This window comes from Lagenorhynchus albirostris, chromosome 5 (assembly GCF_949774975.1).
Source record: "Lagenorhynchus albirostris chromosome 5, mLagAlb1.1, whole genome shotgun sequence".
Lineage (NCBI taxonomy): Eukaryota > Metazoa > Chordata > Mammalia > Artiodactyla > Delphinidae > Lagenorhynchus > Lagenorhynchus albirostris.
Window position 1 is genome coordinate 54,190,763 of NC_083099.1, and position 18,419 is coordinate 54,209,181.

The window sequence follows — 18,419 nt, forward strand, 5'->3', positions numbered from 1 at the left end:
AATAAAGTCATCTAACAAGGTCAAGACTTAGTCTCCACTGCATTACATAATTAAATTGAAAGTGTAAAATCTAAACCTTGCAGTAAGTGCAAGATTTTGTGAATTTGATGTAGGTACTATTGGCAAAGTGATCAAATTACATACAAAGCCATTGGTAAATGGTGACCTGGCAGAGAGCACTTCCACTAAGTTTGATTGTACTTGGAATTTCCTTTTTAGAGGTGAATGACAACATGGGGAGGTCAATTCTGGTAAAGAAATTTTACTGCTAACAGTTTCCAAGAGAAGAAGGCATGCCATGTCCTGCAGGACCATATAGGGAAGTACCAGGTTGGGTCAGATAGGGGAGGAAAGTTTTTCTTTTACCCTTCTAGGTTCTTTTGGCTGCTCTATTAATTAAATTGACATAACACAGATTAACAGGAGAAAAACAAATTTAATTAGGAACATACAGGAACCCCATAAAACATTAAGACCCAAGGGCAAGTCGGGCAGTTGAGGCTTATATGCCATCCTAAACTAAGAAATGGGTTAAGGGCCTGGGGCTTCAAAGGGGATGAGGGTAATTCACAGGACAATAAGAAGAGCAGATATTTGGTAATTAGATGTTTGCCCTGCCCTATAGACAGGTCATTCACGGTAGGTAGAAAGTTATCTCTGGTAATAAGTTTCTCTCTACGCCAGGCTCCCTATCTAAATCCTTTTAAGTATTTAAAGGAGAGATAAAAAGCTCTTCCTGAGTTTTTGATTGTCTCCAGCGCAAAGTAATCCCCGTGCCAAAGTGGAATATTTTGGGGAGGCTCATTCTGAACCCCTTCAGTCAGGAGGCAGAGTGAGTGGACAGCATGACCCAGATCCTTTATTGTAGTTTCAGGAGAAAGGCAAGGTGGGGCAGGGTAAACAATTTAGGATTGTTTGGTTTGAATAATTTTGGGGGCTCTGGGCTATAGGGCTGGTTTCTAATTGTCTGGTACCTGACCCTGGGGCGAATTGAATTGGTTGGCTTACCTATCAAGGGCATGCTGGCAGACAAGCTGTTTGTGCTCTCTAGGAATTAACTGGCCTTGGTGGGAGGGGGCAGTCTCTCCAGGATTAACAAGGCACTAGGATGTCAAAGCATCATAAAATACAGAAAGTAAAGACGTGATTAATACACACTGCCACATCACACAGTCTCCTCTGTTTCCCTTCCCACTTCACTCCCAACATTTAGTTTCCTAATTCTCATGCGTGTCTTTATCACTATGTTTTTTAAGTTTTGTTTCCTATGTGGTGGTCATAAAATCCATCCACAAAAGGGATTCAAGGTAATATTAGGATAGTTGTTTCAGAAAGACTGCTAGGTACATTTGTCAAAGAATTAAGAGAGGCTTTTGAAAAAATTGATGAGAGTTTTGAATATTATTGAAGAGGCTTTTTAATGTTAATTATGTAAAAGTCAAGCATTAAGAAACTCATGTCTTGCTATGAAAATTTTTTCAAAAAAAATTTAAACTCTATAATGATTTGTTATTTGTTCATCATAAAAATTAACACATTATAGCCTAAATGTTTTTGAATGTAAAATAAACTTTAGTTATCTTTCAAGATAAAGTCCTATTCAAACCATTTTCCTGGGTTTTTAGTTTAAATTTTGATGATTCTTGTAAAGTAGTGAGTTTTCATTCAACTTGGATAATCACATCCTTTAGTATAGAATAGATACAAAAGTAGAACTGTTCTGAATGAAGCCAGGCTGGTAGGTTAAGTGGGTAGAAGCCAAGAAAGACTGGTTCTGTGCACCCCATCCCAATACCATAATTTTCTGGAAATCTTTAGGTATTTTTGGAACATCTTAAAAAAAATTGTAGGTTCAGATCAGTGTTTTAAAAGTTTCATATAGAGTTTTATGGTTATGTAAGTTTGGGTAAGATTGGATTAAGCAAAGTTAAAAGCAAAGGCTTTTTTTTTTTTTTTTTTAACTACAGGTCTTCTTGGAACTATTAAAATGATAATAGGCATTATGGATCTCTAAGGAGAAGTACAAAATTGCCCAGAGAACCCTTTTTCTTTCTGAGCATCACTTAGGTTGATTGTGCAGCTAAATATGCTTTGGGAAACATTGATCTAGAAAACAGAACAGGAGGAAAGTCATGTAAAATCCTTATTCTTTAGCTGGTTCATCTATCATATCGAGAAAGAAAAATCGAGTAAATTCTCTCACGTTGTTTTGAAGATCAGGTTATATTGTTTTTGGAAATGTGTTCTGAAACTAGATTTCAGTGTGATAAGCTATATTGTTGATATTATAGTGCTTATCACTTTGTATTGAAGCTTTTTACTTATGTGTCAAACTCCTCTAATGTACTATAAACTTTAGTGCAAGATTTTGTCTTCAGTATGTATTCCTAATATCAAATACAATACCTTACCCAAGACTAGGCCCTCAGATACTTAATTTAATAAATTATGAATAGGCTAATAATATCTGCACAGTTACATATCATTCTAGAATAATCAAACAAAACTAGGTTCAAGTCTGTTCCCCATCACTTAACTAGTTGTGTTACCCTGGGCAAGTTATTTATAAATCCGCAAGGATTATGAAGTATAAAATAAATTGTGATGAAGAGCTTGAGTAAAAAAAAAAAAAGTATTAGTCATTTAACCCCTTTGTAAATAATACAAATAAATTTTCAAAATATAAAAAGGAGGTTGGTCAAAAACTGTATATCATTTATTAATTGTTATATATTACTGTATGTTAGATTTAACTATGGAACTTTGCACTGGAAAATTATAATACTTCTTTTGTTCAGAAAGAGATCAAATGGTAGCAAAGGACTGCCTGAGTGTGCATGTTTGTACGCAATTTTCCAATTTTAACAAAAATGGGTTGCTCGTCTGCCAAATTTGGACTGATTCTTGAATGTAGGTTGCTTGAATTGTTTTGCAACACAAATAGAGCTGTGGTTCTTAAAGTGTGGTTTGGGGACATCAGCGTCACCTGGGAACTTGTTAGAAATGCAAATTATTAGGCCTCACTCTCAAATCTAATGAATCAGAAACTCTAATGATGGGGCCTAGCAATCGTTTTTAACAAGTTTTCAGCTGGTTCAAATGAATGTCAAAGTTGGAAAGCCACTGAAATAGAGAAAGAGAAATGCAACTTAATACCCTTTTATTTTTAATGAGCAATTATAAATGAGCTGTAAGTTCCTGAATACCTGCCTGTAAAGAATTTGAGAAATTTGAACACAGAAAAGTTGAATGCACTCACCATAGGTCAGGCACTTATAATTGAAGGGAGAAAGATTGTTCAAGAACAAAGCGAAGGTTGGTGTGTCCAGATTCCATACATTGTTCCTCTGTAGAGTTCATAAGATGTAATGTAACAGAAAAATAAGTCTTTCTGAACAAACCTTTAGCCATCAACATTTGGTGAATACTTGGGAAATATTTGGAGATGTGGTTTACTTTAACTCAGCCATTTGTTGAGAGAGTAGAAACTTTCAGAAGGTATATACTGAGCTTCTTCCTCAGATCACTGGCTTTTTAGAATTAAAAAGTGTTTTGAGAATTCCAATTTGCCCAACACATATGGTTCATAAGATCATACTTCCATACAGATGTATCATGACATCTAAGCACATTTGAACTTGGAACTTCAGGGGAAAAAACAAAAAAAAAAACAAGGACATTGTTTCGTATTCAGACTCAAATTGAAAATGCTAATTAATCTGATGAGGATTAAAAGCCATGTTAGTTACTGATCCAATTTGAATTGAACAGAATCATAGATTTTGAAAAATTATAGAGCTTTGTGGTAGAAATGATTTGATGAGCTAATGATTTTAGAAATGATTCACAGATGTTGGCGAATATGAATCATTCTTTAAGTGTCTCTGGCCATCTTTGAATTGTAGGGAAGGAAAGTTTTTCCTCTACCCTTCTAGGTTCTTTTGGCTGTTCTGTTAATTAAATTGACATTGACACTGACAGATTAACAGAAGAAAAATAAATTTAATTGTGTGCATACAGGAGCCCCACAAAGACAATGAGAAGGTCCCTGACATTCAGGCAATTGAGGCTTATTGCCGTTCTGAGCTAAGAAGAAGGAGTAGGGGTCTTGGACTTCAAAGGGAAGAAAAACAATTTGCAGGAGATGGGAAAAGCAAATGTTTGGTAAACAAGTGTTTGTCATGTCATGCAGAGAAAGTAGCACACAGAGAGGACTTTGAACAAACAGGCTCTGCTGAGCCTGTTTTTACCCACGAATTTTACCACACCTAGCCCATACTCACTGTAGTTATCTGTGGTGATAGCTCTCTTCCTAGACCAGACCCTCTATCTAAATTCTTTAAGGCAGTTGAGGGGGAGGTAAAAAGCTCTCCCTGAGTCTTTTGGGCTTCCATTGTCTTCAGCTCAAAATAGTTTGCATGCTAAAGTGATACATTTGGGGGCAGCTCATTCTGAAACCCCTCAGAGTGCAAATATAAGGGTGTATCACAATTGTTCTTGTCCTATCAGTGTGGCTTAGTTTCAAGAAAAGTCTTTTGAGGTAAATGTGAATGGTGACCATCAAGTGAGCACAATCTCTCTGGAATCTTGGACACAAAATGTGAACTTAAAATTTCTAGCTTTATGGTTAAACTTTGGATAACATAGCTCTATGAAAGTAGGCTTTCTTTTTTTTTAATGCTGCTACAGTGAAAGCAGAAGGCTACCATTATTGATATTATCTAGGATCAGATTTGAAATGAGAGTTCTTGAGAAAGTATAGCATGTTAGACATCAGAATTCTTATTGAACTGCTGATAATTGACTATGACAACTATAAATTTACTTTTTGTCTATATGAAATTAAGTCCTTTTTAGAGAATAAAAATTCACATTTGGATACTTAGCAGGTATATATCAATATAATATTAAGTAATTAAAATATGTATTATATAAAAAGTAATAAAAACTGCACCTTTCTGTATGTATACGAATTTCTGATTATATAGATTACTATTAGAAAATAGCTGGCATCCCTTGTTCAACATGTAGATATGTGTGTATGTGTATCTATCTATCTATCTATAAAGTATGTACATATTCTCATGATATTTATCTAATAACATTTATTTTTTTTTACTTGTTCATCACTATAAAGTTAACAAAGCTTCAATTTTTTCATTTATTTCTAATAGTATGTATATTGTTAGCATATTATCTTTACTGTTAAATGGTGGAATTTAGCCCTTGGTTAGAAGGTGAATAATCCTGTACTCAAATTGAGGTAATAGTTATTTGCTGACACTAGGTAACATAACTTAATTAATATGAACTTTAATGTTTGGACATTATATATGGTTCTCTAAAGTTTATTGAGCCAGGGACATTTTCTAATTGGTGATTAATTCCTAAAACTGCTCCTTTTACAGTGTTTCAAAATGGCTTGGAATTATAACTTCATAAATATTGGGTAGCAAATTAATTCCTAATTAAATGGATTCTAAATTCTAAATTTTTGAGTAACAGTGAACAAAGATCAGTAGAGGGTATTTATCACTCCATGGACAAATTGTGTACTCTAGGCACACATGGAACTAAAGTTAGACTTTTAAGAAAATGAAGATGACTCCATCCATTTTCAACTACAGGAGTTTGCACTCCTCCAAGTGGAAATGAAGAGCTTCCTCTGTTCTTTCAGACCAAACACTTGATCATCTGATTAAAATTTTGCAAATTAATGCACCGCTCATGACCGCTGTAGCCATTGACCATTAGTTGTTAGAGTATTAAGACTAATACAAACACATTCATGAATGGTCCTTTATTCCAACAATGCAGGTGCAGAAATTTAGTGTTTAAAGGATCTTTGCCAACCATGATAAAATAAATATAATAATAAAAATATTCATTCTTAATTTTAAAAAAATAATGGCAAATCGGGCCTTTTAGTATTAATGTAATAAAATATTTGTTTTCTTTTACCATAAAGATCAATAATCATGAGTGAGGGCTATTAGAATATTTTAGATTATAAAACCACTTTTGGTATACTGTAAGGGAGTTTAATTCTCAGAATGTGAAGAACAAAAACTGTTAGTGTCAGTCATGGTTCAAGTTATATCATCACCTGAAGAATAAACTCTCTGAGGGGGTAAGTAGTTAAGACAAGCTCAAGGATATTAGTTCTGATCAAGAGCTGTAGAATTTTGAGCTCGAAGGAACCACAGGTAAAATATTTTTACCATTCTACAGCCAAAGCAAATAAGACCCAGAGAAGGTTTAATTTTCCAAGGTACCTATAGTTCACATAAATTAGAAACAGTGGAAACAAAGAGGAAGGAAAATAATTCCTATATTCAGACCCTGTATTACTTTACAAATAGTGTCTCATAGCCCTCAGAACAATCATGTGATACAAATGTTATAATCCCCATTTTTTTAATGAAAATAATTCAACTAAAACATGTAAAATAATCATTCAGTCAATGTATTAGTTTCCTAGGGCTGCTGCAAGAAAGTGCTACGAGCTAAGTAGCTTAAACAACACAAATTTATTGTCACAATTTTGGAGGCCAGAAGTCCAGGATCAAGCTGTAGGTGGGACCATCCTCCCTCTGAAAGCACTAGGGAAGGATCTATTCCAGAACTCTCTCTCTTAGCTTCTGGTAGTTCCTTGGCATATCTCCAATGTCTACATGGCATTCTCCCTGTGTGTGTTTGTGTCTATGTCCAAATTTCCCCTTTTTATAAGGACAGTAAGTCAGTATGACTCATCTTAACTAATTACATCTGCAACGATCCTATTTCCAAATAAAGTCACATTCTGAGGTACAAGGAGTTAGGATTGTAACATGTGAATTTTGGGAGGACACAACCAGTAAGCTGGTAGTGCAGTTAGTATTTAATTGAAAATTTTTCTGGCTTCACATTTTACACCATATGATGGCAGAAATAAATTTACACTTTGTTCCCATAAAAGGCAATTTAATGTAATATTTCTATGTTTAATGAGTTAGAAAAGAGAAGGAAGAAAATGTTGTGATGAACTATTTGTTGAGAATAAAATCACGTAAGGTTTGAAATATCTGATGATAGATTTTGGCTTTTATGTTGTTGATAGGTAGGAAAAGGTTTTACCAGGACAAGATGACAGTGGTGGGGTTTTTAAAATATTAATCTGCCAATAATGTGAAAGATGGATAGTAAGAAAGAAAAGAAGAAGACAAGTTCAGAGGCTCTAACTGAAATTCAAGCTTGAAAATCCAAGGCCCAGAAGAGGTGATGCAGTGAGAACGTAAACCTGGGATAGGTAAAAACATTTTGGAAAGGTATATTTCATAAGACTTAGTTGCTAATTACATGTAGAAATAGAGAAATCAGGTGTAATAGGGTTTCATGCCTTGATGCCAAGGAAAATGGTAACCTTCATATATAGTAAGAACTATTTTCTGTTTTAATTTTTTGATTTTAATTATATACCTGGATTTTCCCCCATTGTCCTAATGTACTAAGTCTTTGTTGATTCACTTGGTGTCCTTAAATAACAATGGTCATAAATTCCTTATGGGAACCACAAAAGCAGATTTCCTGTTGAAAAAATATGGTGTAATATGTAGATAAATCAATTTGCATGAGGATAGAACAGAGCATTATCCAAATGATGGATCTTGGAGTTCATGTAGGAGACCTGAATTTCTGTGAATGCACCCTGCATCCCTTTGAAAAACACCTCCGTCAGACACCCATCCCCACTTTGGTCCTAAAATGAAACTACTGATTTAATGTTTCTTAAGTTATTGGCAACCTAGGATATTTTTCTGTCTTATCTGATCATGTGGGCACAACTGTGGGCTACTCTGCTGTCACATTGTCATGTCTGAAATATATTTTATCCGTTATGTTATGCCGTGTACAATTTACACGGTATCCATTACCAATCCTGAGCCAAAGAGAAGGAGTGAGAAAATGAAGCTTTGTGCCTCATAGGAGATAAATATTATTTTCTAAACCAATTCAGGAGATTTTAGTTCCAACAATATGAGAGATAGTTGGAAGGTTTTTATTGAAGTTCTACATAAAAAATTAAAGTGAAGGATTTTTTTTTTTGAAGATAGTTTTAAATAAGGTTAGCTTTTTAAAGTTGTATATATGGAAACCTGTGAGGAACTTTTCAAAGTTGCTAAAACGAGGAAAAAGCTGGGTGGTATAAAGATAAGATAAATTTTAAAAGCTCAAGACTGATATATGGTCGTATTCTACATGGACAAATGTCTTTTCACTGCTCTTCTCCTAGATTGGTGGCTCTCGGCACTGTCTGCACAATTTGAATCATTTGGGAGCTTTTAAAAACAATATTGTTGGGTAGCCTGTTTCCAGTAGATTCTGATTTGATTGGCCCAGAGTATGTTGACCCAGGCATTGGTATTATTTAAGTTTCTGCCAGTGATTCTATTTGCAGTCAAAAGAGAAAAGCACTGCCTTATAGCTTTTGTCAACTTGGAAATTGCATCGTTGAACTTTATACAATAATAACATTAGGACAATATAACATTAAACAATAACATTATAAAATCCTGCTCACTATCAGATATTAACAAATTTCAGTGAATAACCATATAAGCATTTATGTATATACTGAACACAAGTACCAGTTTCTATCACATTTTACAAGAACTTCCTTTGCCTTGAGATGAACAAGAATTTATGGGGAGAAAAACCCTTGATATTTAGGAAATTATCTTTGTGGAGCACGGAAGCACAAAACAGATTAATATTTTCAATTTACCTTCCAGTATATTTATTCTTTATTCATTCAATACATTTTTACTAAGTAATAACTATGCACCAGGTACTACTATAAGTGCTTGGGGTAGAACAATGAATAAAAGAGACAAAATCCTTGCCTTCATGGAGCTTATATTCTAGTTATAAGGATTTAAAATTCATTTAAAATTTACTATCATTGGTTTATTTTCTTTGTATTTCTTTTTGGGTTACCTATGGATTTACATTTTCTGTAATGATATAAAATTACTTTTTAAAATGAACATTTAAATTTAAAAATTGAGGTCTAATAAAATATGTAAAATTACTAATAATCCAGGTAATACCTTGATGTGTCAAAATTATGAAAATATTACCTGAATGACAGATACTTGGCCACATTCTTGGCATCCATATGCGGGCTCTGAAATAGCTTAGTTGCTCAAAGATGTAGGAGAAAATAGAGCTGGAAGCTTTACTTATATTTATGGAAGTATATTCTTTAGAGCCATTTTTAGTTTTCTTCATTCAGCATATGTTTTATTTAAACTTTGTATAAGAATATTAGCTGCTATTCAGTACCATCAGATATGTCCTGCCTTCTTTTCTGATGCTCATCAATCTATATGCAAAAGAACAAAAAGCTGGAAGACAGATGAAGGAGAAAGAAGTCAGAAGAGACTAAGCAATTAAAATATGCTTCTGAATGGAGATAGAAGTGATAAATGCTGTCCTTGAGAATATATTGATTTGAAACAGTGGAGCACAAACCTTATTGTTCACTTGAGAGAATAGACACATAATGATCTTTACGATAAGTTAGTATTATATTTGGAAACATTAGCATTCAAATTAAGTACCATGCGTAAGATTACTGTGCATGTTTGCACATGACTAAGTAAAACCTCCAGGAAAGGCAATGTGTGTATGAATGCAGTGCTTCTAGCCTTATTTTTCTGTAAGTTTCCCTGGTAGTAGATCTGAGTCACTGAAAATCCTCATAGTCATTGAAAACATCATATTAAAATTGACCTGAATACATTTAAATTATAAAATAAATCATAGTTTACTATTTTACTTTACTAAGCAGTACATGGCTTACATGGCATTAGTATCCTAGAATGATCCATTAGAACAGTTAATTTTGATATCTAGTGACCTATTAAAATTTAGTTCAGGGCTTCCCTGGTGGTGCAGTGGCTGAGTATCTGCCTGCCAACGCAGTGGCTACAGGTTTGAGCCCTGGTCCGGGAAGATCCCACATGCCGTGGAGCAACTAAGCCCGTGCACCACAACTACTGAGCCTGTGTGCCACAACTACTGAAGCCTGTGTGCCTAGAGCCCGTGCTCTGCAGCAAGAGAAGCCACTGCAATGAGAAGCCCATGTACTGCAACGAAGAGTAGCCCCCGCTTGCCGCAACTAGAGAAAAGCCCGCGTGCAGCAACGAAGACCCAACACAGCCAAAAATAAAATAAATAAAATAAAATAAATTAATTAAAAAAAATTTAGTTCAAGACTTAACAAAATACACCTGTGACTCTGAGGATATGGCAATAGATATGATGCAAATTGATTTAAGAACAATTAACATGTAGGGTTTTATCATTTTTGTATGTAGTGCTTTGAGAACCACCTTTAAACTTGTTGAGCTTAACCTACAACTCCTCATAGACAGACTTGAAGATTGATTTTCTGTTATTGTGGAATAAGAGCAGGAAAAAAGTGAGGATCAGTTGTGATAAGATCATTGTTGATTTGAAGCAATGTAATTTCTTGCGTTTACTAATAATGAAACACTCAAGAAAGTTTTCTTGTTTCCAAGTCCAGTAAATATTTTAAACTCACAAGGTAATGTACTTTTTTTTTTGGTACAGATAATATCTATTATTGGGTAAGATGTTCTTCTTGTGCGTTTGTATTTCCTGCACTTCCATTCATACTAACTCAGTGCATTTTTACACTTATTTTAACAAAAATAGAAATTCATTTTGGAGACTTGATTTTATCATTTCTCCTTCATTTCTTTCAGATTATTTCTTAAGTTTATAAATATGTTCTTCAATTTTCTAATGGCCCTAAAATAACAATCAACTTCTTAAAAGTTTTCTTAGGAAAAATGATATTCAAAGCATGGAAATTTATGATAATATACTATTTAGAAACTGACTAAGATGCACTGATTGAAGAGTATATTAGTCTGCTTTGGAATAAAAATTAAAAGAAATATATCAAATATAGCCATGCATGTCTCTAAGTATTTCAGTACAGAGATATATCTTTTTAAACATAGAATTGTATGAATCAGGATATTTTTTGATGGATGTGTAGAGAGGCAGTAAATGAACCATTCTGCTTTATTTTACTAGAAAGTGCTGGAACTCTAGGGCTCGATACCAGGTCTACTGTTTTCTTCTAGTCCCCTCTACCAGAGAGGAAGAAAATGAGGCATATAAAGAACACAAAGGAGGTTTTAAAAACAAAAACAGCAAAACCTTCCACACACATCTATGTTCTTTTCTCTCAGGAGAATATAACTGGGGTGGGAGGGAAGGAAGTCAGGCATATTTATTTTGGAAAAAACAAACCTTTCTTTTTTTTTTTTTTTTTTTTTTTTTTTGCGGTACGCGGGCTTCTCACTGCTGTGGCCCCTCCCGTTGTGGAGCACAGGCTCCGGACGCGCAGGCTCAGCAGCCATGGCTCACGGGCCCAGCCGCTCCACGGCATGTGGGGTTTTCCCGGACCGGGGCACGAACCCGTGTCCCCTGCATCGGCAGGCGGACTCTCAACCACTGCGCCACCAGGGAAGCCCAAAAACAAACCTTTCTTGTTAAGAATCCCTGTGATGTAGAATAATAGGGGCTGAAGAAAGGAGATAAGTATATTACGAGAAGTTCTAAAAACATTATGCAATTCAAAAGGAAAAATGAGGATTTATAATTGGAGACATCAGAAAATGTTAACATGCATTCATTTGTTTACCATTTTTCTCCCTATTATGAGCCAAGAAGTGTGCTAGATGCTGGGGATACAGGAGCAAGCAGAAGCAAATCAAGTATCTGTTCTCATGGGGTGTCTCTTCAAGTGAGTGAGAAAAACTTCAACAAATATAAAATGGCAGTTGTACCAAATGACATGGGACACTAAGATAAGGGAATTGCCCAAGTCACAGAGATCAGGAGAGACTTCTTAAAGGAGATGACACAGTGGCATTCATGGAGAAACCTCCATTCCTGCTGAGGATTTTTATCTGTATAGATAAGTATGAGGATACAGCCTGCATAGAAAGATGTGTAAGTCATTGCTATTAAGAGATAAGAAAAATAAGGAATTAAAAAAATATTATGTGTATTAGTTTTCCAGGGCTATTGAGAAAAAGCACCATAAACTTTGTGGCTTAAAACAACAGAAACTTATTCTACTGCAGTCCCGGAGACTAGTAGTCTGAAATCAAGATGTCAGCAGGGCCATAATCTCGCTAAAGATTGCAGAGGAGAGTGTTTCATGCCTTTCCCTTGGCGTTTGGTGCTGCTGGCAATCCTTGACATTCCTTGGCTCGTGGACACGTCATTCCAGTCTCTGCCTCCATCATCGCATGGCATTCTCCCTGTTTGTCTCTGTTTCTGTGTCCAACTTTCCTTCATTTTATAGGACATCAGACTTTTAGATTATGGGCTCACCCTACTCCAGTATGACCTCATCGTAACTTGATTACATTTACAAAGACTCTATTTCCAATAAGGTCACATTCACAGGCTCCGGGTGGCTGTGAATTGGGGTGTGTGTGTGTGTGTGTGTGTGTGTGTGTGTGTGAGAGAGAGAGAGAGAGAGAGACTAAGAGACTATTCAGTACAACACATAACACACAAAATTGCAAAAAAAATAGCAGGTCTATGTCCAAATCTTTTATCTGCGTGGCATTGTAACTGAAAATAGTATTTGGTTTGGTGTTTGTGAATACTTGATTCTAACCATGTATATATTAAAGGCTGGCAGAATGATGTGAAGGTCCTCAGAAGAAGAGGGGAAAAGATGTCCTGGGCATAAAATCGGAAGCAGTAATTCATTTAATATTCATCTCTCCATGCCATTCCATATTTCTAAATATTCTTGACCCTTTGAAATATTACAACCAAAAAACAAAATAGACTATTTTTAGTAGGTAACAATGATAATTTTTTTGGAATAATTACCTGATATACAGGTACACCAATATCACATTTTTCTTGACACTTAAATTTCTGAATTTTATTAACATTGTATATTTTACTTATTCTACAAATTAAACTCTTCCATTCTTTTAGGTATTAACACACTTTAGTATATTAAAATTCAAATGATGAAGACCAATATGTAAGAGTACAGCAAAAAATGAATGGTAATAGAGGCTAGTTCACCAAAATTTCTTCTATAAAGGGATTGGAAAAATCACAAGATGTGGATCTGCTGATATAAAATTACAGGATTTCATCTGCAGAGAGATTATCTAGCTGTTCTATGATTAATACAAAAGAAAACAATGTGAATTTCCTTAACCAGACTGTGATTTCATTAACCTGAGTCAATTTCAGTTTAGAAATTGTCAAAGTTTTAATTTGATTTAAAGACAGATTTTAATATATCATTTTTCTAAGAATCATGTTCACAGTTTATAGAGCTTACAACATATTTATTATCTGCTTAAGCTGTCAACTATTCTTTTTGTAGTTCCTTTATAATATTTATCACTTGTCAGTGTTAAGTACTATTTTAAAAACTGCTTTTGTACTAACCTCATCAGAGGTGGACAGACCGAACTGAAGGGTGATTCTTTGCCTGGGTATGCTTCAGGGTTTAGAAAGCTATGTTTACCTTATCCTATAATATTTACTGATTCTGGCAGTTTAGGGACAAAGTAAAAAGGCAGAGGAAAGGAAAAAAAAACTAGAAAAAGAATGGCAAAAAAATGTGATGAGAAAATATGATATCTGAAACTGTATAATTTCCTTTTTAGTTAGCTTTTTTCTCTCAAAAGAGGAAAACTTCTGTTAAGCTTTTTTTCCCTAATGAACAAGCACATCATTTGCTTAGGGAAAGTTGTTTGTGTTAGCTTTTCTGTTCTATTGTGTTGATGAATTGCAGGTTTTTCAGACCTCATACTTTCATCACATAATTTTCTGACTTCAATTACACTTCTCAGAATACAACAGGTAATGAGTAATGGAATTGTTCACAGGGCTTTTAAAAGTTACACTTAAGAAATGAGATAAAAACATATTATAGCATTTTCTACTAGGATATCTTGTATTCAAATAGGTTGCAGATCAACTGGAATTTTAAAAATCTAAACCTTTAAATTGCTCATATGCTGTGACTTAAAAAATTTGTAAAAATACAGAGATGAAGTGATTTACTTCAAAATCTAATAATAAACCCATTGTGGATTGGTTGAGTAATCCAGACAAGAGGCAGTGTTATATGGTTAACAGTAACATATAAAAAAAATATTCAAATAGAGCCACTTTCAGCTGACTATGTGTCCTGGGACAAAGAGAGGAGAATTGGAAAGGGGGGGGCGGGTTCACCAAAGATGCAGTTGCCCATTGCACTAGAGTACACACCAAACAATTTTCTTTATATTAAAGACTACTGAATTTTAAGAAAACCAGATATATATTACCATTTTTATACAATGTAAATTCTGTTGACCAACCTTTCTTTAATCAAATAGCTTGATTTACCTATATTCCCTGTCATCTTTTTAGAACATACTGAATTAAGGCTGGGGCACATTGAATGCTTTTAGAGTTGCCTACCTGGGTACTTCTGCTCCCTCCTCTTGAGTTGTATGCCTACCTTACAGAAAACTAGTAGAGATTTGATAATTGAGAGCTCATTCTAAAGCCTGTTTTATTTGTTGGTTTTCATTTGTACCCTCAAGCAATTATCTGCAGTAATGTCAGACAGGTAAAGACCACTAATGCTTAAAGAAGAGAGTAAATGATTATAAAAATAGCAAAAAGAGAAAATGCTAAATTGAGAAAAGGGTAAAAGACAGAAGAGCGGAAGATTTAACCAAAAGTCGAAGGGGAAAAGAAGGGGTAAAACAAAAAAGATGGTGACGATTAGTGTAGATAACAGGACTGGTATGTTTAATCATGTTTCCTTGGATTAAGGTTATTTTCATGCTTTATACTTTGGCATCATTAAAGTTCTAGTCAATGTGAGTGACATTATCTGAAAATTCCCTTTATTCTTATTCCTAATCTATTCCAAAAGTAGATAGCACCTGGTGTTGAAAATTACCTCATTTGTTTTCTATAAGAATAATAATAATAATAATAGCAAACATATATGTAGCACTAACTATATGGCAGGCATTATGCTTTGTACATGACACATATATTCATTTGACACTTACAACCATCAACAAGGTGCTCTATTATCACCCCATTTTACAGATAAGGAAATGAAGGGAGCCAAACACTGGGACGTATTTACTGGAAACATATCCCTATCCCGCCAAACACATAAAGGTCAATTTGTAGGATTCGAATTGCAGATATGCTCTAGTTGGATGTTATTTGTCTTCTAAGCAAAACACCTCATTTTACGCCTGAGGAAACTCAGGTTCAAAGAAGGAAAAGGACTTCCTCAAGGGCCTGCAATAGGTAGGCTTGCAAAGAGTGAATCTTGGGACTTCACTTAGATTTCCTGATGTGTAATCCAGTTGCCCTCCATCACTGAATTTTGGTGTAAGTCAACAGAATTTTAAACAAAACTTTGATACATTTTGACTTTCATATTCAAATCAACATAACTGTTACACATTTTCAGCTTATAAATTTTCACATGAATCCTGGGAATAATCTGCATGTTGGATCCGGGTCTGCTGAAATACCTAGAGGTAAAGCAACATTTCAACACATGGGAGATTCACTTTTTGGCTAGATGTTTTTCTATGCCTGAGAAAGCACAAATTTTTTTTTTTTATTGAGAATCACCTCCCACTCCAGGCAAAACCTATATGTTCATCTATTTGTATATGCACTTCAGAGCTAAATCCCTGTCTGCAATACTAATGTCAAATTGTATCTGTTTATGCTAGCAGCAATGAAGACTAATCATCTATTAGAAGGAAAACCATTTATCAACCTGTAGAAATACTGAACTTTTAGAAGAAAATCTAATATCTGTAGAGTTGATCCTGCCTGAGAAATACCAATTTAAAGATTGTAACTTTATGATGATTGTAAAAGGCCAAAACATTCAATTAAATTTTTAAACATAAAAGTGTAAACACAATTGTTGAAAAATTTACTACTCGTTTTTCAGCATTTAGGGAGCACATTCCCTATTTCCTTTACTTTGGAATTGAAGCAAAATAATTTAGCTTAGAAGGCATTTACTCTATTTTGTATCAAGGATTTTAACATAAATTTAATATATTTTTCTCCCATCTACAGGTCTGGCATTATAAATTTTTCCAAAATTAAGTTTACTTTATTAACATTAAAAAGCAGGCTAACAACAGTAGCTAGTAAGGAGAAAATTATATGTTTAAAAGATAAATATTTTAAATTTTCTCTCCAAAGGTTTATTTGTAGAATTGTCTTTTTATACTGCACATGCTTTTCTTAAGGAGTCTTGGCCTTGACAATTATTAGCTTTATTTGAAATGTATTAAATATTTGTACTCCAATTTACTGAAGAAAGCATATTTCTTGCAATGCTTACTCTTAAGTGCATCAGTTATTTGTAGAATAGCCCCCTAATTAGTACCACTGGCCATATTATTCCTTGATATTAAAACAGTATGGTAACTTTATCAAAATAGCAAGGAATTTAATTGTGGCTAAGACTTATTTATGGAATAATAAATACATACGGAAGTCAGGCTTCTGAATTGTTCCTGGTAAGTACTTTAGAGTACCGTTAACTAATTAGCTCCTGGAAGTACATGCTAACTAAGGCAGGCATTTGACACAGGCATTTTTCAATAATAAAATTATTAGCCAATTGTTATTTTTATATATAACCTTTTACTTTGTAGCTTTTATTAGATTTTGCAGGAGGATGCAAGAATGCTTTCTCACTTCAGATGGAGAACCTCTCGGTTTTAACTACCTTTCATTGGTGTGCCAGATAGGTAGGTTTGAGAAACATAAAAAATAGCAAATTAGCTGTTAGCTCAGAAGTCAGCTTTCACCAGAGGATCTAGTACATATTAAAAGAAATATAAATTACTTTTGTAGTTCACTGCCCTGCCCTACATCTAAAATATGTAATATACATAAACTTCAACTTGTAGCTCAGTTCAGTTCAACATGCATTTATTGACCAGCTCTTATGAACCAGGTTCTTTGTTAGGCTCTGGAGACAGGAGGAGAGAGAAGACATGATCCCTTCCCTTGAGACGCATTCAGCTCATCAGGGGAAGACAGATCAGTAAACATAGCGTGGTACTACAGTAGAAGTATTGGCAAGCCTGTGCTCAGCCTGACTAGGCCGTAGGATCTTTTTGGAACTCTCGCTAAGATTCTATAGATCAAGAGTTGGCCACCATTTTCTATGATGGGCCAGAGAGTAAATATTTTCAGCTTTGCCAGACATGCAATCTCCATCACACCCACTCCACTCTCCCATTGTAGCTCAAGAATGAGAAAGGACATATACAGTATTTCAGGGAAAGAGCATGAGCCACTTCCAAACCTCTAGTGGAAATAATCTTGCTAGACTAGTACCTGCTGCTGGAGTAGTAATTTTAACCTGTGTATCCTTCCCACCACACTCACTTCTTTATTCTTTCTCTTTCCTTTTTTTTGTTTTCTTCTCATTCTTTTCTTCTTTCCTATCCTGAGTAGAAGCCTGAGTCCATAATCATAATCAGTTATTCTTATAGCCTGGAAAACAAAGAGATTTCAGTCCCTTATTTCATGATACGAACTCTCAATAATAATACCTAACATTTTAAAACTTTTGTATGCAGACCATGCTCAATTACGTTATAACTCGTTTAATCCTTAAAACTACCCTGTGAGGTAGGTATCGTTTTAATTTTATACATAAGGAAAGTAAGGCGTGGAGAGGCGAAGTGATTTGCTCAAGACTATGCAGCTGGCAGAGGATGGGAAACGATATGCTCATTGCACTGTATCACAGCCGTGACTTTTTTTTTTCTTTTTCCCTTTTGTGGTACGCGGGCCTCTCACAGCTGTGGCCTCTCCCGCCGCGAAGCACAGGCTCCGGACGCGCAGGCCCAGCGGCCATGGCCCACGGGCCCAGCCGCTCCGCGGCATGTGGGATCTTCCCGGACCGGGGCACGAACCCACGTCCCCTGCATCGGCAGGCGGACTCTCAACCACTGCACCACCAGGAAAGCCCACAGCCGTGACTTTTAACACACTACAGCATGCATAGAAAACTCTAGTCCCATTTATGGAGTCAATAGCCAGGGTGACCAACATCTTTGCCCCAGTTTGGCTGAGGCTCAGGGATTTCCCCAGACGGGAGACTTAACAGTGCCCAAACTGGGAAGGTTCCAGACCGACCAGGACAATTTGATCACTCTCAATAAATAGCCCCAGCTTTGATTGCAGTGCCTCTTAAACTTGAATGTGCCTAGGAATCGCTTGGAAATCTGGTTATCAGATTCTGATTCAGATTTTTGTTGAGTAGACAGGGACAGGGCCTGGGAATC

At 35.2% G+C, this 18,419-nt stretch overlaps 1 protein-coding gene across 1 annotated transcript in view; it reads left to right on the plus strand.

Annotated features, from left to right (window-relative positions):
* Positions 1 to 18,419, plus strand: part of NAALADL2 (N-acetylated alpha-linked acidic dipeptidase like 2) — a 950,604-nt gene that overhangs the window by 17,856 nt on the left and 914,329 nt on the right. The window lies entirely within an intron of this gene.